Genomic DNA, 14,256 nt, shown 5'->3' on the forward strand with positions numbered 1-14,256 from the left:
CAAGGGTTGCAGAGCCTCCTCTGTGTCACATAACTGAGGATGGAGGGGAGGAAATCCACCTGAAAATCCACTCTGAAATCCACCCCTGGTGCACATACTGAGACTAACTCAGCACTACTTCTTCTGAGCCCAGTGTATATTCCTACACTTCAGGCACAGCTCTTTGTGCCAGCTGTTATACTGACTGGTGTGGTTAGAAGGTAGGATTTCTGTCTCCATTCCTCTCCATCCCTTTAGAGATCTGACCATTACTATTCTACAACAAGTATTCTGTTCATTCAGAATCAAAGAAACATAGAACCATAGGATCATACTGTGGTTTGGGTTGGAAGAGTCCTTTGAAGGTCATATAGTCTAACACCCCATGTTGTAGTACAGGGACATCTTCAGTTAGGTCAAGTCATTCAGAGCTCTGTCCTACCTGGCCTTTTAACTCCTGTGTGGGCAACCTGTTCCAGAGCTTCAGCATATAAAATGTCTGAATAACTCCTCTTTTAGTCTAAAACAATTTCCCCCTGTCCAATTGCTACAGGCCATACTTAAAAGTCTGTCCCCATCTTTTTTTTTCAAGCCACCTTGTAGTACTGAAAGGCTCCAGTAAGATCTTCCCAGAATCTTCTCTCCAGGCAGAATAACCTCCCTTTCCTTCACACAGGAGGTGTTCAGCCTATGCCCTGATGCTCTTCCTGATGTCCTTCACTATAGCAGAGGTGTTCCATTCCTCTGTTCAGTTTTATGGCCTCCTCTGGACTCACTCCAACAAGTCCATATCTCCCCTTGCTGGGGACCCCAGAGCTGGATGCAGCTCTGCAGGTGGGGTGTCACCAGAGCAGAGGGACAGAATCACTTCCCTCACCCTGCTGGCCACACTTCTTTGGATGCAGCCCAGGACACAGCTGGCTTTCTGTGCTGCAAGTGCACATGGCCAGGTTGTGTCCAGCCTCTCATCCACCAGCACCCCCAGGTTCTTCTCAGCAGGGCTGTTCTCAGTCCCTTCATCCCCAGCCTGTACTGATAAGGGGGCTTTCCCTTACCCCCATGCAGGATCTTCCACTTGTCCTTGTTCAATCTTGTAGGGTTCACAAGGACTCATTTCTGGAGCTGGCCCAGGTCTCTCTGGATAGCATCCCATCCTTCAGGAGTGTCAGCTGCATCACTCAGCTAAATGTCATCTGTTCAGTGGATCTGTCTGTTCAGTGGATCAAGGCCTGCAGATTTTTGCAGCAGATACAGTCATTTGCATGCAGCTACAGTCCAGTTAAAAGGTACCTGAATATGAATTTAAATAAAGGCCAAGCAAAACAAAGACCATTTTTACAGTTTACTCTTATATTTTCCAAGGGTTGGGATTAAATGGCTATTTTCCATGTAACTGTGGGAACTGACCTTCATCTTTCTTCCAAGTCCTGTCATAAGACCATATTCTAATTGTCCAAGCTAGCTCATACCAAAGGGAAGCACCTTGATTGTGAGACAGAGGCAACTTGTCCCTCACACATCACCTCCCTCCTCAGTTCCTTGTTAGGTCACTTCAAAATTCTTGCCTAGTCCTAGAATTTTTCTGAAGCTTTTCACTAGGAAAACACCACTTTCCAGCTCAGTGAAAGAAGAAAAGGAGGTAAATCCTGATGGGATTAGGGAAGTTCCTCCCTCTGTAATGATGGGGTAAAGGCAGCACTTCCCATTGCTCCAGTACTATTGTCTGAAGTTTTCCAGCTTATAATATCCAGGTTTTATTTCTCTATCACACTCCAAGTATGAACTGCTCGGGCTCAAATTCTCAAATTTTGTTGCCTTAGACTGACTAATAAAAATCTTACATTATCAGAAGAAGAAACCTTTTATTACAAGTGTTTCTTCAAGTCCTTGCTGTGGTGAGAAACAAAATCAGGATAATTATTGCTGTAACCTAATTCAGATCCATTCTGCAATGATTAACAGGATCCTTAGAAAGCTGTTATTATGTCTTGCCTGTCAGTCATACTAGAATTCTAAAAGTATTCTTACTCAACCACTGTTCAGTTTAAGGAATCCAAAAGTTGGGTTATTCTTGCAGTAAGTGGTAGGGAATAAGCAATCAGCAGTGGAAAACAGTGCAGGAAAGAGAAAGAAGGAAAAACTGGATTGGTCTGATGGGACAACCTTAAGAAGTTACTTTTACTTTCTGTCTCTGTCACATAATGAAATATTATCCAAGGCTTCTCTTATCTTACATGATTCATCAATTTTGCATTTGTTTTCTGGATATTGGACTTGAAGCGCTGCAATTTCATTTGAGAAAGTGCCCATAGCAACCTCTGAAGTTAACAAATGCACTTTAAAATTAATGAAGTCAGTATTCTGATGCTTACACTAAAATATCACATCAGGAGAATCTCAAAATGACCGGGAAAAATTAGTAAGTACCTCCGACCTTAATGTCTCTGTGTGTTTAATAATTGTAAAAGAAGGAGAGTAGTAATCTCTAATCTCATTTGTTAAAATAAACGTTTGGGGAGTATTCAGCTCCTGTACTGATGTTAATATGGAAGAAGGAAAATTATTAATTCAGAGCAGGAGTTGAATTGTGTACAATAAATAGGGCATAAACTACACAGCACAAGGAGGAGAAAACTGTTTATTGGAGAATTGGTTATTAAAAGAGCTCAGTGCAATACAGGCACTGGGTGCACATGAGCTTTGCAACTTCACTGTTCTACTAATGCAGATTTTATGTTTAATATCTGCAGCAGCAGTCTGTAGTACTTCTAGCAGAATTAAGCACAGGGCTTTAGAAGACAATATTTAGAATATAATTTTTTAAGAGTGGAATAATTTTAGGTTATAGAAATGATGGAAGAGAATTTTATAACCTGTTTTACTGTATGGAAAATGCTATTTTATACTGTAAAACCAATTTCTGAAATCCTTCTTATTGTCTATACATATTTTAGAGTTTTGTGATCTGTGCAGAAAAGCAAAAGTATTCCTTTCTCTTAAAAATAATTTTCTGAAACTTTTCTTAGTTTCAACTACAGAGACTTGGAAGTGGAATTATAATAAGTGAGAAAAAGCTAAGCAGTCACAAAGCAAAGGAGCATTTTTGTTTCTATTTATTTCTCTTACTCTTTTAATCTTGTTATTTATTAATCCCCATTTACATAGCTCCAATAACAAAGGCAGACTTCAGGAAAAGGTTTGATACCTTTTTACATACTCTCTATTCTACAGCAGAATCAGGCAACACCAGGACTGATATTTATATTTCTAGTCTGTCAAAATCACATAAAATGAAACAATAACAAATTTAATTAAAAACATTAAAACATTTCAGGATTAACAGGGAGAAAACACAATCAAAATATTTATTGCCTTTGAGAGTCAACATGAAGCAGTGGCTTGAAGTAGATATATGCAGTTGCACTTTTTTGGGTATATATGAAAAGAATCAGAGGCCTGCCTGGGACAGCTCTTTCAGAATATTGCATTTCAGTGATTACAGGGGTGGCCAGTGCAGCCAAGGAAGGAAGGAAGGAAGGGGTACCATAAAACCATATGGGACATCTACAAGAATTCTAAATGAAAGCCAAAAAAAAAAAAAAAAGAGTGTGAAAATATTAGAGTGAAACAAACCAAACTTCAGAGAATCAAAGAGAAAACAGTCAAAGACCTTGATCATAGCTGCCAGCAGCAAGGGAACAAATGACAACAACTTTAAACCTCTTCCGGCACAACAATATCACTGCGAATCCCCAAGAAAAGGCAGAAACAGCATATATAATCAAGGAGTGTAGAAGCATGTCAATGGATTATGTACATTGAGAGGGACAACTATTAAAGTCCTTCTGTTTCTCCAGTATGGTGATAGTATTCTTCAAGGTGGAATGATACAAGGTGTCAAGTTGGATGGCTCATTTCTGATACTGATGCAGATAGCCTGGATTACTCCTGCTCTACTGGATCCCTCAGAGCTATTTGCCCTTATTCTAAGGGCTCATTCGAAGGGGAAGGATGAAGTGACACAGATCTCTAAACAATCCTTTTGCAGTGTAACAGGCTAGGAGAGTGGGTGTGTCCCTACCTTTGTTTCTAGGAGTTGAGTTTGTCCCAAGCCATTTGATGGCTTTTCCCAATTATGAAGGAAATGACACATGCCTTTAGAAACCCTTTGGAATATAACAGCTACAGAGCTGTCACCCACCTGGTAGTTCTGCACAAAAATATAACTGTGTGGGTTTAATGACACTTTGCAAAAATGACATGGCTCACTCGGGCCTTTACTCTGCAGACAGATCTGAGGGGATGGATACTTGTTCTTTTGAATAATAGTCAAGATTGTAATTTTTTTTTTTTTTTTGTCTCTCAGAGCTAGATTTTTAGAAAACAGTGATAAATACCTTTGAAAAACTCATTTCTTCTAAAGGCCTTGCATTCAAAGGAAATAGGTGATATTGAAGATTCTAGAAAGCTTATCTCAAGTTTTCTTCTGGGAAAGAAGGCAGGAGAGGCATCTCCTCCTTAGATGAAATATAGGGCTTGCTTCTGCTGCTGGAATTTTGTACTCTTCTGTCTGTTGATACAAATAAAAGGAAGCAGACTCTCCTGGTGCATCCTGTGTGCTCTGCTCTAGTGATCCATAATCCACAAAAAATTCTGCCCGTTCCAATGTGCAGATGTGGGCATACAGAACATCAGGAATACTAGCTTGCTGTGTTCTCAAGACCCATTAGGTATTTTGTTTACAAGCAAGCATTTAGTTAACTGTGAACACAGGTTTTAGAACTTTCTGGAAGAAGAAATCTGGTGCCTGTTCGGGACCTCTGTGCCTGGTCAGGGTCTGCCTGAATGGGCTGGCTCAGCCCCAGGCAGAGAAGAATGTGACCCTGTGGAAGTACCATGCCAAAGAGTGCAGGGTTTGCAGTGGTACAACCCCAGGTGGCAGCTGACAGTGTCAGGATAAAGAGACACATACAAATCTTTGTCATCTTGGCTCCTTGTTCCTTGCCTCATCCTCATCTCTAACCTTAGAGTACAAATGCTGCCAGCACGTAGTACTAAATTTAAAGCAAGCAGTATTTCTCCGCCAAGCATGATTAAGCAAAATATTTTGACAATATGACCTGAGCTTTTTATCAAAGGAATAAATATTTGCTGAGAGAATACACTGAATCAGGGGATGGTATTGATCTTAGTATAACATGCTCAATTGTTACATATCATGCTTTTAAAAATAAATCAGTAAAAAGAAATTTGAAATTATCCTTATAAAAATGAGAACAAATTACCACTAGCTGTTTGAAAAATGAGCTATGAGAATGACAAAACACAGGGAATAACACTAAACAGTGAGTGTCAAGCCAATGGGGAGGAATTTGACTGTGAGAAACAGTCGCCGAGCATGTAAATGAAATTATAGATGATTAGAGATGGAGTGAGAAAGAAAATAAATATACACAAAGACAGCATGAATAGCTGCATGCCAGCATGCAGTCAAAATAATATGAATTGATCACTCACATTTCAGACAAGCCATTTCTCAAATGTCAGAAAAAAAGAGAACTATAATGAATGTAGAACACATCTAGCCCACTTGCTGCACTCAAACTGTAAAGATATGGGCCTAACCAATGTCTTAAAACCCAAGGATGATGGAGATTCTACACTTCCTTAGGCAATCTTCATCAGTACTTGAAATCTTCCTGTTTAAAAATCCTCTCTGTGATCTAGCTCAAATCTTCTTTACAATAGCTTTCTGCATTTTATTCTTCTTATGACTAACTAAACAATTTTTCTTCCTTCTTTGATTGTACCTAATACATATTGAAAGTTTTCAGAATAGATTGAAGATCTTCAAGGCTTTTCCTATTTCTTATAGGTCATATTCCTTGGACTATTTTTATGCTTACAGATTTTTTTTTCCTGGATAATTTTGCTTGAAACACAATGCCAAAATGTGGCCAGTTTTCCAGCTAGTGATTTACCAGAGTTGAACTGAAGAGAAATATTCCTTCAAATTCATGTCTTTACTTCACCATTTGATGCTTTCCATTTTCTGTCTGACATTTCTGACATTTGCTCTGCTGGCATACACTATATCCCCAAGAACCTTTTCTGCAGAACTTTTGTGTAGAATATCACAAGCATTTCATAAGAATCTGTGTTCTTTTGTGCTTGCCTGAAAGGCAGTGCAACCCAGAACCACATTCAAAGTTGAATCCAGAATGCAAAACTGCCAAGAAAAGCATAACAGTGGTCCTACCTGTGATGTCTTCTCAGTCAAAGAGCTTCCTGGACTGAAGGCCACAATATTTTAGAGCTTCAAGTGGACTTTGCTGCATCCATTTATCCATCAATCCATCACTTTTGGAACTCATTTGTCCTTTTAGTTTCCAAAGTATTCTGTGACAATGAGACTCACAACTTACTTCTTTAATATATTAAGATTTTATAATGTTGACATTGCTCCCTGATAATTTCCTTAAGGGCTTGAGAGTTTTTGTGAGCCTAGAAATAATTAATAAACACTTCTTATTCATTCTATTCAAACTATTTACAAACTTAGAGCTCTATATCATATCCCTCTCTATCTTCAAGCATGGAAAGTCTTGGCACTTTTTCTTGTCCCTTGTACAGAAGCTGCTGCTCCTCTCAGTGACTCTTTTATAGTATTTAAAAAAAATTGTCTAACACTCTTTTCAAAACACCTTATTAGGTAAGAAGTGTATAAAAGGAGGACCAGGATGAGTTGACAGTGATAAATAGGATTGTCTGTTTTGGTCTCCTCATGCCTAGTAAATTCTAACATTCTCTTTATTGTTTTTTCCCCACATCCAGTGGTTTTAGATCTCTATCTGAAAGATAATAGATGCCACACTTTGAGACAGCTGTTATATATTTATAATTATGGTATTTTTACCTCATGTGCATGTCATTATAGTTGTCACAATTTTATCTGGTCGTTTTTACTGAACAGACCTTCAGTATTTTGAGATCTCTGTGGATTTATTTCCAGTCAGTTTTTTGTTTGTCTAGCATGCATAACACATCATCATCTGGAAATTTTGTTCTTTCACAATTCCCTCCTTTTCCATATGGTTATGACTGTTTCACACACCAAATATTCTAACTCAGATTCTTAGGGGGATCTCCTCTCCTAGTTTCTTCTCATTGTAAAATCTGATTATTTAATCTTATTGTTATTTTTATGTCTTATGTATAACAATGTAAGTTATTTAGGCACCTTGGATAAGGATATCTACGAAAAAAATATTAAACAGATGACAGGTATTTCCTTCAGAGATCTCTAACAGATGGTAAAGCATGACTCCCAAACAAAAGTTCTGCTGGTTGTCTGTCAGTGTGTTGCATTTATCTATATATTACTTGTGTAATATTTATTTAAATAGAAAGACAACAGATTGAAAAGATTTATGAGCCAGCAGTATCCAGTATTTCTCTTGGAGCCCATTTTAAGCTCAGTCTAGCATTTTTTAATTGTTCAGACCGCTGGAGGTCTGAGAGGCTGATTTAAACCACAGGTTATATATATCATACTACCCCTCCTTTTGTGTTTGAATTTCTTTACAAGTCTGGGTTGATAACAATCTTGTCCTTGTTACTTAGGATAGTTAATTTAAGTTGTTTGTTCTAAACACATGTTTGTTAATATTTAAATTGAAACAGTTCCTCAAATTAATCACTCATAAAGAGGGGTGCTAGGAATTGATGTGACCTTCTCTTCAGTGAAAACTGATGCAAAGAATTAGTTTGGCTTTTTCTGATGTTGTTTATGTTTGTTGAGTGATGCTTGATCTGTAATCACAGATCTGTTGCACTAATGGTCTGGTCAGCTGCTTCTTTTCAATGTGGTTAAGATGGCTGTGAACATTTATCTAGGGCTTCAAAATAGTGGTTTTGGACTTTTCTGTGATCATACCTTTAGCATCATAGAGATTATTCATCTTGTTTTTTCCTCTCTTTTGGACATGACTCTATTTTTTTAAAAGTTATTTCTGTATTTTAATTTTTTTTTGTAGTTGAATCACAGCAATGTTCTTTTGGTTTTAAATGCTTTTGATGTCTTCCTAGTAGAGGATATTTATTGACATTTGGCATACAGCATTATGCTTTTATAGTCTCCAATCCAAAGTGAATTTTTTTAAACTTCTTTCAAATTTTTCTTTTCTTCTAAAAATTAGAATGTACCATTGGAGAAGTCTTGTCTCATTTTCTCCATAGCCTTTACAATCTCAAGATGGGTTATTCACTCCTGATTGCTGAAATCTTAACAGCACATAATTGAAGACTGTCATTATAATTTTTGACCTCACTAATTTCTTCATCTGTTTGTGGCAATTGTTACCATTCTGGTAATATGATAGACTGCAGCACTAATATCATACTTGTTTTTGGAAATATAATTCGCAGAGGTTCGTGTACACACATACTCTGTAACATCCTTACTTAATTCCTCAGCATTATTTTTTAATTACTAATGCCTGCATGCCACCCACACGGTGTCTATTCTTACCTGAGAGCAGAATTTCATACTTCCAAACTTGAAATATGTCTAGTGACAACAGGATGGAGTCAGGTTCTTCTCACTGGTGCCAAGCAATAAAACAGGCAGCAGGCAAAAACTGATGCACAGGAAGTTCCACCTGAACAGGAGGAACAACTTTTCTACTGTGTGGTGATTGACCACTGTCACCACTGGAACAGGTTGTCCAGAGAGGTTGTGGAGTCTCCCTCACTGAATATATTCAAGAACTGTCTGGACACAATCCTGTGCTGATCTGGGATGAGCTGCTTGACCAGGGAGGTTGGACCAGGTGAACCACTGTGGTCCCTTCCTACATAACCTATTCTGTGATTCTGTGGTTCTTTTTGTGGACTGCTCTTTGAATTAGTCAAAATAATTTTCTATTCTCATGCTGGCCCTCCGTATGCTTGCAGATCCTTCAACTTAAAATCATCTATAAATTGAACAAACGCACCTGGTTATGAATAAACATATTTAATGGTATTCAACCAGGATAGAGTCTTAAAATGCTTTTCTAGTTTGGTAGCAAACCATTGATAAATTCTCTTAGCATGTCGTTTTCTAATTACATTAGCTTGCCTATGGATGAGAATCCCACATAAGGAAACACCAAAAGCCTTCCTGAAATCCTGCTAGATTCCACCTCTAGGTTTCTTGAGGCCTATTACTCATTTAGAAGGAAATTAGGTGAGCTGTTAATATTAGTACTCAGCAGGTATTGAGTTGGCTTTTACATATCCCCTTTATCTTCTAAATGCTTAATAATAGTGTCTTTCACTACTTGTTTCATTATCTAGGGAGACCAAAGGTAAACTGTCAGGTTTGTTAAATTCCTCTCTTGCCTTTTTCCTCTTTTTAAAAATATAAATAGTGAGTTTACCCTAGTCCAATGCTTATATCTTATAGTGCAGAACAAGTTAACATCAATAATGAATTAACAGAATCCAACTATTCTTTTGCTGTGCAATAGCCCAGGGCTACCACAATCCTCTGTGGGCTGTAGCTTATTCCTTTGCACATAACAAACTGAACTCACTAGCTGTCTATGATGAAGTCTGTGCTACACAGTCTATGAACAGTAAAAACTGTAAGACAAAAATGTTTACCAGACTAGTCATAAGACCAAATTCATATGGGTTTCAGAACCATTCTCTAATATCTATACTGCTTAATACTGTATGATTATTAACTCGGCAGTAGTTCAAGGAGATATGTTATAAGCAAAGTAAATGACAGAATTAATTCACCTGAGAGGCAGCTGGCATGGTGCTGGGACAATATCCTTTGAGTGGCCAATTAAATACCACATACTAAGTTAGCCTGAAGGAAATAACAGAGAAGATTGCCAACTGATGAATGAAAAATGATGATTTGCTCATCAACTTTTTCTTTAACACATTAAAAAATACAATTAGTAGAAGTTGAGGGAAAAGAAGTTTTAACAAGAGTCATGATTGACAAAATATCCTGTGCCAAAATATCCTCTGCCAACCTCAGTTCAGTTCAGTTTCATTAGCAAAAATTTCATTCACTCAAGTACTGTCAAAATGTGGAAGAGAAACCCAGTAAGTCAGTGTCAGAGCAGATCAGTCCTGCTCATTACAGGGATGGATTCTCTGTTTGAGGTTTGATTCCTTGGGACTGTCATTGCCATCCATGTTCAACTTGTATGGAGATTGCTGAAATATATTTACACTGATATAACTGCTCTCTTTATTGCTGAATAGTATTTATGGGAATATACTGAATAATATTGAATACTATTTATGTGATCACTTATTAATCTTCTGATTCCTGATCTTTTAATGCATATCTTCCTTGTGCATTCATGGATTTTGAGCACTGAAATAGGAGCAGCCTTGTGTCACAATCTTGTCTGTCACATTTACTGCACATTTTCCTTTACCCAGAATTGTGTTGTGCTTTGTATCTCTCAATTTGTACCTTTAGTTAATTGTGTTGTACATTGGACTTCCCATTTGTACCTTTAGGTTACTGTCATTGACTTTATTTTGATGAATGTGTCCTTTATTTTGGACTTATAGTCCAAATTAGGCATGTCATGTTCTGCCATCCAAGAAGCAAATCCAATTTGCAGTGCAACTGTAAACTGCATTTAGCTTTAATGTAGTGGCAATCAACAGGCTATCCATCTCTTTTTGCTATTCTGCAGGTTTTGCCTCCCTTCCTAAGGAAGCAAAATTTACTCTGTTGCACATTCTGTCAGTGTAAATCTTGCAATAAGCTTTGGAACCTTCTGGAAAATTTCAACTGATTTTGACAGTGCTCAAGGTCTCAGTATTACAACATTCCCACAAACAGAGTAGAGCCAGGCAGAGTGTAGAAACCCAGTCAGTCTCCCACTGAGGGCAGAGCAGCACCACAATTCATTTACATGGATTTTCTCTGCCTTAGACAATGTAGACTAGCTCATTAGCTGCCTATCACCAGTTTTATCTAGGCCATGAAACTTTCATTTTTCTTTCAGTTCATTCTGGGATTTATCATCTGTAGTCCTTCTTTATATGAAGCAGTAATCTTGTGCTGATTGGGTTAATTGTACATTGCATTTCTACAAATACTTGTTCTTTTTACTTTTGATAGTATTATGTCTGGAATTCAGCTTTTTTTTTGTTTTGTTTCGTTTCCATGGCTTGTCCTCAGACATCTTGAAATGTTCACATATGTTCCTTGATGTTGAGTAATGTCTTGCAATTTTGCTGCTGGAATTATAATATCTCAAAATTTGAAAGGTTCCTATTGCCCTGCAACATAGGGCTTGATTTACATACAGACACATATATAAAACAACTTACAAAAATAACTATTTTTAGTTATTTTTTAATAGCTTCCTTTTGAATAGAAATGCTCTTATTTTTGGAATTTTTAAGCACTTTTGCTATGATTAGACCCAGGATCTAGATGTTTATGTTTCTGCTTCCTTGCTTTAAATACAAAACCTAAGAAAATGGTCAGCAAAAAGGAGATAATCTCATTGCAAGTCATAGAAGCCCAGGAAACCTGGCTTAATGAATTCTACTGCTGTTCTTTCTTTCTTGACTTCCTACTTCTCCTCCCCTTCTCTGCTATACTTCTTGCTCTCAGTCTTGCCTGCATTAGTTTTAAGCTACTACACCTTACTGCATCCTTTCATTCTGAATTTTTCCTGAGCCTTCTTTCTCCCCTCTTCTCACGAATCTCATTCTCCCTTTCCTTGTCTATGCCTCCTTCCAGATATATTTCTCTCACTTTCCTGTTTCTCTCACTCACCTCTCTCACTCTACTGCTTCCCATCCCTCCCCATGCTATACCCACACCACTCTGTGTGGACATACACCACATATGTACAAACAGAGAAACAGAAGTCCCTGTCCACTTTTCTGCAGGACTTTCCCCTCACCCACACATTTTGAGGAACATGGTCCTTTATATTTTCCTCTGAAAGACTTAGAAATCCTTACACCTTCTCTTTACACCCCCCTCTTCTGTCTTCAACAGTCTAGATCCTTTGCCACCTCCTACATAAGAAAGAGACAGCTGGAAACACTTTATTAAACTTCACTAGATTCATAATTAGGAATAGGTTTTAAATACATTATTTGGTAGAGAACACGATCACCTTGTGAATCAGCACGCTAGACCAGGTCTGCATTTGGCCTCAATTTGCTTATCCAGATGCATTATCCTCCATTTCCTAGTGCACATCACAAAGCCTTAGAATATATATGCCTCAATTCAATGATTTCTGAAAGCATGAAGCTCATTTTGTTGCATATCTGTATGTGTTTTGTATTAATCAGATTAATCAGGGATGAGAACCTGAATTAAATTAACTTTATGTTCATTCTACAGGAAGAGTGTACAGGAAAAAAATCACTGGACTGGAAGAAAACTGAATGTGGTAAGAAGATGCAAATTCATTATATAATACTGTAAGCAAGTCCTTCATTTTTCCTAATATATTTTACTAGATTATTTCTTTTGTTAAGTAAACTACCTGTCCTGTGAGAAGCATACTTTTTTTTTTAACCCAGCCAGGAAGGTAAGCAAAAAGATAAGAATATTTACACAGACTAATGACTTTCTTAAGGAAAGGTAAGCAAGACAAATTATTTTAAAGTGGCAAGTCATGCAGTACTTGTTAGTGATCTGTGAGGAGAAGAATACTTGAACTTCTTGGCTAGTTGAATTTGACTTCCCAACAGCAAAAGTATCCAAGTCCCACATAAAATACCCAAACTATATCATCAATTCATTTAGACCTTTTCTTCTCTGTCTCTTGTTGGACTGGGTTACTGACTGCACTGATCTGATTCTTGGGGCATTAAAATGGTCACTTCTTGTCACCTCAGTTATTTCCAGCTGCACAGACTTTTTCTCAAACAGAGGATTTGCTCTGTATGCTCTCTAACTCTCCTGCCAGAACCCACTGTCAGAAGGTGCAGCGCTGAAATGGGTAGGCTGGATTCCAGCCCCCAAGCAGCCCTGCTGATGGCTGAACACCAGATTATTCTTTCCACAGAACTGCTGTAATCACAAGCTGAATACTTTTAGGCCAGAATTTTTTTCCTGCCTCTGTGTGAAGCTGGGTCACTGTGCAACCAGGAATCAAAGCTGAAGGGTGTAAAGGGAAAACAACAGAATAGGTTGAATCCATGATCAAATGGTGACAAGGACCTCCAGGGGAGAGATGCAATGGAAATTGTTCCCCTTGCTAAACTTTATAATCATGCACCAGAAAGCACAGAAGGGAATTAGACCTCATGAGAAGTCTAATTAATTATGAGTTTTAATAACTTCGTAAATAAATGAATTACGGGTACGACAATACACATAGCAGGGTTTTTTTCTATCCCAAAAGGGTAATGAAGCTTTATGTTAATTGGGGAACAGAGCATGAAAATGCAGCTCCTTGTTAGATTGGAATACACATTGACTAAGATTCAGAATTATTCTAGCCCAGGGATTTTCTGTAAGATACTGTCAAGGCTAAGGTATAAGAATAGTGTAAACATTGCAATTATGCAAATGTAGACTTGATGCAAATAGAACTGAATTAAATTTTAAGATTTCACCAAAAACATGAGGCATGTAAGTATACACAGTGTAATTACTGCACACAAATTGCATTGGATTATAAAATCATATCATGATAACCAGCTCATATAATTTTATTTGTAGTACATAGAAAACTTGCAATGTACTTTTTTTGAGGTGACTGATACAGAAAAAAGCAACATAGAATTGTCTGAGTGATTTCACCTTTATCTGAAAGTTAACATATCTCTAAAGACTAGTTTATTTATTTCCCATTAGTATATCTTTGGATAGAAATAAATAAAACAACATTGGGAATCTCAACCAGAACTCAATATTGTTTTTCCCTTCCTCAAGTTAAGCTCCCTCTCGATTAGAATCAGGCTGTCTTTATTAATTGTCTCTATAGTCCCCCAGCTCTTGAATTCCTGATTTAACTGTGCCTTGTGCTTGAAAGGGGTCTCTCACTTGTAGTATAGGGTTTTGAAATCAAGGTATTCTACTTCCTTGGCTAGTGTTCTACCCATTTGGCCATCATGCTCAGAGACTCTAACAAAGGAGTCTTAATGTGCCCAAATCATAGAATATGCTGAGTTGGAAGGGACCCATCAGGTTGATTGAGTCTGAATCCTGTCTCTGCAAAGGACCCCCAAGAATCACACCATCAGCATGACAGTGTTGGCCAAACACTTCCTGAA

This window comes from Fringilla coelebs (assembly GCF_963513975.1).
Source record: "Fringilla coelebs genome assembly, chromosome: 5".
In the NCBI taxonomy this organism is placed as follows: Eukaryota; Metazoa; Chordata; class Aves; order Passeriformes; family Fringillidae; genus Fringilla; species Fringilla coelebs.